We start from the raw sequence: 8,333 nt of genomic DNA, 5'->3' as shown, positions 1-8,333 counted from the left end.
AGTGGGGAGGAAAATAAAACCACAGGGGTGGGTTTGCTCATGTATCATAGAGTATGATGTAATGTTAGAAACTACACTTGTTGTCCTAGTTAATTAGTTGGTTTTAGGGTTCTTCACGTAGTGCAGTAACTTCTTGTAAATTATCTTCTGTTTTGTAAAGAGCATTGATACACAAATCTTTGATTCAAAAACAAGGTTTTATTGTTGCGGCTACAGGACATACTTTGTATGGAAAGATCCATAAGTAGAATGTATGGGGCTAGTGATAATACCTTAGTTGTTCCTCATAGGTAAATGGGCTATTTTATGGTTCTTATTTGAATATTTGGTAACACTTTTGCTTCAACCCCACCCTATTTAGCATTTATAAGCACTATATTACAGTCACATGAAAAGTCATGATGAAGATAAAAAGCTGCAGCAGAGAAGAAGCTGCTGGTGCGTCTGCGGCCGCAGCAGGGCAGAGCTCCAGAGAGGTGCGACTCCAGAAACGATACATGTTCTGAATGTTTGTGATCACTGGCTGAGTGTCTGAGGGTGCGGAACAGAGGTTGCACCCAGGCTGGGGCTTGCACTTAGAGAACAGTACAAAAAAAAAGCACAATAATGCAATCTAATTAAGAATGACCTATGTGGGCGCCTGGCTAGCTCACCTGGTAGAGCAGGCGCCCATATATAGAGGTTTACGATGCAGCGGCCGCGGTTTCGACTCTGCTCTGCGGCCCTTTGCTGCATGTCATTCCCCCTCTCTCCCCTTTCATGTCGTCAGCTGTCCTCTATAAATAAAGGCCTAAAATGCCCAAAAAATTATCTGAAAAAGAAAAAAGAATGACCTATGTTGGGGTTATGGTAATGGTTAGCATTACTGTTCCTCCGTACAGTTAAGGATAAAAAGGTTGCAGGATTTTAAAAATGGTTCAAAAGCTGAGCTTGCTAGGGAATTGGATATTAAATATAATAAATTGGACAACAATAGCTTTAAAAAGAATGTCAGTATATGCAGTAGCATAAATGATCTGTCAAGCAGTAATACATGAGAATCAGGTTGCGATGAATGATCCACACCACATTCTGGAAATACACAAGAGGCTAAAAATGATCACGAAATATCTAATAAATGAATGTGACAATGATTCAATTAAAAGGTAACGTACACGTCAGGCACCCTTGGTCTCTCTCTCTCTCTCTCCCTCGCTCTCTCTCACTCTCTCTCTCTCTCTCTCTCTCTCTCACACTCTCTCACACACTCTCTCTCTCACACTCTCTCTCACACTCTCTCTCACACACTCTCTCTCACACACTCTCACACTCTCTCTCTGTCTCTCTCACACTCTCTCACACACTCTCTCTCTCTCACACTCTCTCTCACACACTCTCTCTCTCTCACACTCTCTCTCACACACTCTCTCTCTCTCACACTCTCTCTCACACACTCTCTCTCACACACTCTCTCTCTCACACTCTCTCTCACACACTCTCTCTCTCTCACACTCTCTCTCACACTCTCTCTCTCACACACTCTCTCTCTCACACTCTCACACTCTCTCTCTCTGTCTCTCTCACACTCTCTCTCTCTCTCTCTCTGTCTCTCTCTCTCTCACACTCTCTCACACACTCTCTCTCTCTCTCTCTGTCTCTCTCACACTCTCTATCTCTCTCTCTCTCTCTCACACTCTCTCTCACACACTCTCTCTCTCTCTCTCTCACACTCTCTCACACACACTCTCTCTCTCTCTCTCTGTCTCTCTCACACTCTCTATCTCTCTCTCTCTCTCTCACACTCTCTCTCACACACTCTCTCTCTCTCTCTCTCTCTCTCTCTCTCTCTCTCTCTCTCTCTCTCTCTCTCTCTCTCTCTCTCTCTGCTTTCCCTGAAACAGAGGCTGAAGATGCTCTGCAGCTCCAGGGGAGGTGGAAGTGTCATCCGTGGATGAGTTCACACAGAGTTGAGTTTTATCGTCTTGCTCCCCTCTGCTACTGCCTCCAGGCTGTCCACACAGAGAGCCTTTTTCCTTTTTGTCTTTACCAGCGAGTTTACAGAAACTAATTATGCCTACACACACACACACGCGCACACACACACACACACACACACACACGCACGCACGCACGCACGCACGCACGCACGCACGCACGCACGCACGCACGCACACATACATACAGTGTGAAGAACAGGGGAAGACTGTGAGGTTTGTAGTGGCCCGTGACTACATTTTAATTTTGGGTTCTGAATATGTGCGATCACTACAATCCGACCTTTTAAATATTCCTTTGCAAATGAATCAAAAAGGTTTTAATATTCATATTAATAATAATATAATAATAATAATATGTTTATTCGATATAGCACCTTTTACAGACAAAGTCACAAAGTGTTCACATGATAAAGTAAAGTAACAGTAAAATGAAAAAGCAGTAAAGAAATAAAATACCAATAGAAATAAAAATTAAAACACTTAAAAATTCGAAAATACAAACATGAGACAAAAATGTACTGTCTGTCTATTAATGTTGTGTGCAGTATACCGTTTTTATAAACTATACTGGATGTTTCCCAGCATGTGGATCTAGATCTCCCTTGTGTGGAGCTACTGCTTTCATTTTCATTATCTAAATGTGTTACTGACATGTCATGTAGGGTTTCCACGTTAATGCCACACATGAAGATCACGCTGACGTTTCTCCTGAATCTTTTTTTCAAACATAGTAGTGGTGCACTCCTGCCCCTCTGAGGCAAGAAGGCTGTATGGCATCAACCTATGTCAAGATACAAATCCAGGCCATCAAACTTGCTTAAATAGTGTGGCCGGTTAGCTCAGTTGGTAGAGCGGGCGCACATATGCAGAGGTTTGTTCCTTGACGCAGAAGGTCCACGGTTTGAGTCTGACCTGTGGCGGTTTTCCTGCATGTCTTTGCTCCTCTCGCTCCCCTTTCATATCTCATCTTTCCTATCCAATAAAGGCAGAAATGCCCCCCAAAAAAAATGAAATGCTTAAATGGCAGAACCGCTACAACAGTTCACATGTACGTCTTGACTCAGCAGATGAATATAATATCATACTGTTTCTAATACAGTGTGTTATTAGGAAAAAGCAATCACAACTGCTGCCGGCTTTTCCAGGATCTGCCAAGAAAATCCCCCTAATATTTTGGTTTGTGCCCCTCAGGGCCTCCACACTGTTCTTAAAACAAAGATCCTTTTCATTTTGATAACCTTTGCCATGAAGCCTTTTTTTTGTTCACCTCAAAAAAAAAAAAAATTCTTTGCCAATAAAGTCATACTAATTTCTCAGTTTTGAGTTGAAAATAGTAAAGGTATTGTCCAAATTAGTTGAGACTCACACTGGAATTGTATTTTGGTCAAAGTGGAGTGAGCAAGGAGAAGTCTAATCTAAGTTGCACCCTGTGTGGGGTGTTCTCATTTAATTTGTGTGGGGACCCAAATCATTCAGAATGAAATAAATAAGACATTATGACTTAGACCAAAGCAACAGCCAATCCTAAGTGACTGTTCCCCGTTTGTCTTGATCGACAGAAGAAGACTTCATGATAAAAAGTGATGTGAAATAAACCAAGTTTGGAAAAAAAAGAAACCTTTTTGAAATGAAAACTGCTGGAATGAAATACGAAATGACATGCATTAATAATGCGAGGAGGCATGATGAAATATCATTCTATTATAATGAGTTTTTCAATTTATTGAATCGTTTCATGACTTCATGGTTATTTTATAAATATGTTATTACATAAATGTCTGTATCTATTTTATGACGTCTTATTCATTTACTTAATTTTAAACACTGCACATGCATTTAATATCTTCCAATCATCCTTTATTTTCCTTTTATTTCACAGCACACACGTCATTCCAGAAAGACCTTTAAGGTAATAATAATAATAATCACTGACAAACTACAGAAATGATTGTAAAAAAGAATGACCAAACTACCTTTCCAAAGTGCAATAGTCAAACATGTGATATTGTCAAAGTGTTGAATGTAGAGCTTATGAGCACACAAAGAATAAGCTGATTTATGGGCCCAGTGAGTGATGAATGTTTTATACAGTCCTATATATAGCCTATAATAAGGCTGAGCAGACTCTGGATGCAAAACACATTAATAATCTGTTTGCCTTCTGACCCAGTTAAAATATTGACATATAGCAATGGGAGAAAAAAAGAGGCAGACCTTGAAAAACGATTAGAAATATGTTCTTTCTTTCCAAAAATCAATATATTTAAATAAATAAACAAGTGAGTTTTATAGAGTGGAGTATATTTGTGCATGTCTGAGATTTGCAAGTTTCTGTGCTGCCAAATCAGCTGCAAATGATTTATAAAACGCATATTGACAGCTCCATGGCTATGGAAGATAAGGGGTGTCACACACTCTTAGAACCAATTTATTTGACTTATTTTTGCTTATTCTTTTACATTTCTATGAATTCTTGTTAAACCAAGGGCATGTGATAGTGTAAATGCTCCGACAGTCAAGTAATGGGATGACACAGATGGCCTAAGCACCCTGTGGTCACACTGTGGGCATATCATTACTCTTTCCTTGAGGATGGAAGAGCCTCAAGGACATCCTGCCACTTATTTCAGAGCAGCAAAAACATGGTTTTCTTTTCCAAACACAAGAAGCAACCAAGGCAGCCTATCTCTGCTGAGTGTTTACAGTCAGCTCAGACGACAAATTCATTTTAAATCATAAAACATTCCGACTTAAATGGATGAAACTGTGTCAGGTCACCAGTTAGAGTTTGACCGTATGACCAGTATAACATCGTATTCACTGCAAGAATGTGACACAGAATGTCACATCCTATGCTGTCGCAGAAAATGTCCATATTTGACTGCAAGATTCACTAAGCAGCCATTGGAACTGACAGTTGATGGGATTTCATTTCATTCCACTGTTTAGTCATGGGAGTCATCCAATAAAGGGTGGAGGTAAACACTGGGAAATGGTTAAATGAGTAATTTCCAGTTGCATATCTCCTTTGGTAGCTGTCTACATTAATGACTCCTATGACAGAGGGAATTCATTTAAACTGTATGGTGAAATGACGCAGTGGGGCATCAGTAAAATATACACAGCATGCTCATCGTTACCACCTAGGTCTTTGATGGCTTTACAACCAAAATGTACCAAAGGGACAGTTTTAACATGAATGAATCGGGCTTTCTCTCAACAGACTGTATGCTCACTGCTGTGTAGGAGACAGTTTGGCTTGATATTTCATATTTCAATATTGTTGGTGTCGAGTTCCTGTCATTGACTATACAAATGTTGGAACATTTTTTCTCTGCTCCAGCCCCCAATTGTTGAAGATGCCATGGGACCAGTGTATGCTTATATAACAAGGCTTGATTTGCAAGCAGCTCTGTGAGGCTGTACTGTAGCACAGTGGTGATTCAGCTAAATGCTAGCTTCTGCATGCTAACATGCAGTATAACAGTATAATGTTTAACATGTTTACCATTGTAGCTTAGCGCGTGAATGCTGACATTTGTAAATAAGCACTAAACAAAAAGCACAGCTGAGGTTGGTGGACATGGCGCAGTGGTGGAAGAAGTATTCAGATAATTTACTTAAAGCCATAGTGCGTATTTTCTGTCGCCCCCATGAGGAATTCTAAGTAATGACAACAATACTGTCGGCACGTCCACATGATACAAGCCTTCCGTGATCGCGCACCACCCCCACCCCTCGTCCACGCAGTTGCTAGTAGCCACGGAGGACACGGAGGATTCAAAAAACATAATGGACTCTTCAGAAGAGGTAATTATCCTCACTCTAACTTCTGCGCGCGAAAGTCGCCGGATGCCACAATCTTCTGAACATAGTCATACTGAGAAATCCAGAGAGAGTTGTGTGGAGCTGATAGTTTTAATTAACTTTGTAGCAACTCATTTGGTAATGGCTTGAATGTAACGGACGTTCATTTATATCAAAAAGTTACGCACTTAGCTTTAAATAAAAAAGTACTAATACCACACTGTAAAAATACTCAGTTACAGGTAAAAGTCCTGCATTGAAAATGTTAAAAGTAGTATGTATCATCAGGAAAATGTACTGAAAGTATCAAAAGTAAAAGTACTCAATGCAGAACAACTCTCACATTTTAACCATCCAAACAGTTCTGTCAATCAACTAAATGTTTAATCGATTAATCATTTCAGCTGTACTTGTAGGCCGTTATATTGTTGGGTAGTTTAATTTATAACAAAACATCATATTTTATAAACTACATGTGTTTTTAAAGTAACTAGTAACTAAAGCTGTCTAAAGTATTGACTAAAGTACAATATTTCTCTCTGAAATGTAGCGGCGTAGAAGTAGAAAGTGGCATGAAAAGTACGTCAAATTTGTACTTAAGTACAGTACTTGAGTAAATATACTTGGTAATTACAATTTTACCAATTTTAATTACAATTTTTGACCTGATGATGGCGCTAGAGAAAAAGTCAGGGGAACACCAAAGTTTTAACTTTTCATTCTGAGTAGGACATGTGTACCACATGTTATGGTAATCTATCGGAGCGTTGTCATTTCGCTCGATGGTGTTTTAAGCCCCCACCGTCAACTTCAAGGCAGTGCTGCGACAGTCGACTTCAAGGCACCTAACCTTAACCCTAACCCTAACCCTAACCCTAGTGCCTTCCATGCAGCACTGCCTGGAAGACAACGTTGGGGGCTTAAAACACCAAACACCAGTCATTTCACTCAAAAGAAAAGTCAGAGGTCCAACAAAGTTAATATGATCCATCCTCATATATGATCCATCCTCATAAGTGAAAGCTCTGATCTGCTGGTGATGACACTAAATTAAAAGTCAGAGGATCATCAATTTCTTTAGGATTCATCCTCTGGGCACCGCCAACTATCAGATGGATTGATCAATCCATCTGATAGTTGTTGAGATGTTTCAGCTTGGATTAAAGTGGTGGACCACACGAGTGACTGTCTGACAGATATATTATAGTATAATAATATAATATTACTCAGTGTAGGGTATTTTTTTTTATAAAACACATTATTTTAAATGCACATTGCTCCGTCTTGAATATGCTCTTACATCATGTAGGTCAGTTAACATTTTATCACTTGCTGTATTTGTTATAATGTCACATCAGCATGAAACTTGCAGTGGTTCTATTAACCACTGTAGATGTGAGTAGAGCTTAGTTTGGGTTTTTTAAACATCATGACTCCACTGTATAAATCAAATGAAATGTACATAGATGATGAGCCAAATCAAGGCGTACTAATTCCAAACACTCAAGACATTATTGAAGGCCAGGGACAGCAAATAGTGGGGAAAAAAAGTTCCTTTCCAGAATCATAAAAGAGCCTCAGCCTCTTGTTGACAGGCTTCCTCCCACTGAGGTTGTAAACTGGTCAGTGCATCAGCCAGTGGAAAAGTGCAGTGAATATCAATCAGGCAACTCTGGGCCAGCAGAGTGATAGCTGACCATAGAAAGTAAGATAGCTGCTGGGAGGGTGGATTGATTTTTTGTTATTAAATCGGAAATTGGAATAACCCTTCCCCGTAGAGAATTGACTACCTTCCAGATTTGATAGTTTGCCATGTTAAGATATACAGCTAATGTGTAGACCTATAAGCAGCAGTTATGGACACATCAGTTAATATGGATTTTCTGGACAACTGTTATAAACAATATTCTTATGTTTAATCCACAATCTGGTTACAAGGCTCTACATTATGTTCCCCTTAGTTTATCTTATTTTAGTAGTTGTGATAAAATCTGAGAGATTTGCTGTTTGGTGCTGGGCAGGTATGCACTGTAAAAACCCCCAACTGAAAACAGCGTTCCTGTTACAACTGGAAACGGGGTCTAGAAAGCAATTTGACTGAACCAAACAGTGAAGTTGTAGGTTGTAAAAACAAAACAACTACTTAAAAGACACTGTCACTACCCGATGTGAGTCGAGTGCAGATGTGAGTTGTGCATGCGTCACTTTGCGACTTCACGCAGATCTGTTTTGCTGTTAGCCACAGAATAATGAGATAGGTACATTACATAGCAGTAATTTATTATTTAGCGTAAGGCATCACATTTTCCCGGCATGATCCCTGATGTCAGTTCTAGATCAGAGGCGGAAGTAGCCTACAAAAACCTGCTAACGAGAGATTTCTGTAATGTCAATACAATAAAAATGGACCTACATAACGAAGTTCGTTCACTGGTGGCTACAAGTTAGCAATCAAACACAACAAAGGCTGTCACTTGAATGGCGTTTTGAGCTAACGTTAGCAATCAAACAATCATAGATAGCTAAAACGTTTGCAGGATCCGGATCCCT

The sequence above is a fragment of the Sander lucioperca genome, chromosome 6, assembly GCF_008315115.2.
Source record: "Sander lucioperca isolate FBNREF2018 chromosome 6, SLUC_FBN_1.2, whole genome shotgun sequence".
NCBI classification, from domain to species: Eukaryota; Metazoa; Chordata; class Actinopteri; order Perciformes; family Percidae; genus Sander; species Sander lucioperca.
The sequence above is the reverse complement of the archived record's forward strand: the minus strand, read 5'-3'. Positions refer to the sequence as shown.